Source organism: Arachis ipaensis, chromosome B06, assembly GCF_000816755.2.
Source record: "Arachis ipaensis cultivar K30076 chromosome B06, Araip1.1, whole genome shotgun sequence".
NCBI classification, from domain to species: Eukaryota; Viridiplantae; Streptophyta; class Magnoliopsida; order Fabales; family Fabaceae; genus Arachis; species Arachis ipaensis.
The window spans coordinates 119,055,661-119,057,204 of record NC_029790.2 but is presented as its reverse complement, the minus strand read 5'-3'; positions in this window follow the sequence as shown (position 1 = coordinate 119,057,204).

Sequence of the window (1,544 nt, the reverse complement as noted above, 5' to 3'; positions counted from 1 at the left end):
TTTTTTTTTTTTGAAAAATAACAAAAATTAAACTCTAAATTTTTTAATCATAAAAATTCTAATATCATATCATAATTTTTTTTTAAATTTAAACTGATAAAAAAATACATAAAAAATTATATCTCTAATAGTTTAACTATTTTCACTACAACATTTTTTGTTTATTGTTATATGTTAAACTATGACTATATATAGGTAATAAAATTTGTAACCTGGCCTTTGAGCTATGTCAATATTTTTCTCTAATCTCAAAATTTTCGGATAAATCACCTAAATAAAATGAATAGCCACCAATATTATTTGAATATCCTAAATCAAATTTGATTATATTTTGTCTTGTTTTATTTTATTTAAATTATTGTTATATATAGAATAATGTAACTATTTAAAATTTACCTGTAAATGAATTTATTCTGCAACGATTTGGTAAGTAAAGTGATAGAGTAGTAAAACTTTATACCTTATCATGTTTTACTGTATTCACTACTAAATTGTGGTCACTTTTAAACACATTTGTCAATTTTAATCAAACTTTTTGTTTTGGGAGTCTAGATATGATTAACAAAAAAAGAAACTATTTAGAAAGACACAATATTTCACTTTTTTTTCACTAAGTATGAAATTTGTGTTGTATACCTTAATTTTGAAAAAAAAAAAATAGTAGTGATAGTGCAGATAGAATTAGTTACCACTAAAATAAATAAGATTAGATTAGAATATAATTTATGTCTGTATGATTTTGTAATTAAATTTTGTGGAGTTTATTGCTAGCGACAGATCCAACCGAGGGGCACGGCCGCGCGGGGGACTAAGGTGACTATGGTCCCTTCAACCCCCAAATTTTTTTTTGAAAAATAACATTAGTATATTATTAAGTAATATGTATATCATTGATTAATTATATGTTAGTATATTATACTAAAAGAATTATATGTAAATAATTCAATATGTATAATGTGTATTGCATTATAGCAGTAGATAGTAGTGTTTAAAGATTAAAAAGAAAAAAAAAAGTATAGCTGCATGTATTAGGGATGAATTGAATATGTAATACATTTATAATAAATACGAACTAAAATGAAAATAAGTTAGTCTATTTAAAGATTAACATGACAGAAAGAAAATAAAATTGTAATTTTTTAATAAAATTTTATCCTTTTATATTTTTCTATAGGCTTCTCATTAAAAAATTTAAAAAATTTTTTATCTTTAGTTGATAATAGTAATGATTGAATGAGCTTTTTCATTTATAACAATAATTATTTAAACAAAGCTTCGAAATAAGATAAAAGACAAAAGACAATTTTTTAGCACATTATATGATTGTATATATTAAAAAAAATTACTTCAAAATTTCGGTAACTAATTATTTTAGTTTTATAAAATATCACCGAAGAAGTCTATAAATATTAAAATCCTAAAATATATTGTTAAATATTGACTTTTATATAATGTAATTGTTGACTTGACATACAAACTACAAATTATATGTTATTAATGTTTTGTTACATTATATTTAGTTTATTTAATTTTGTATTTAATTT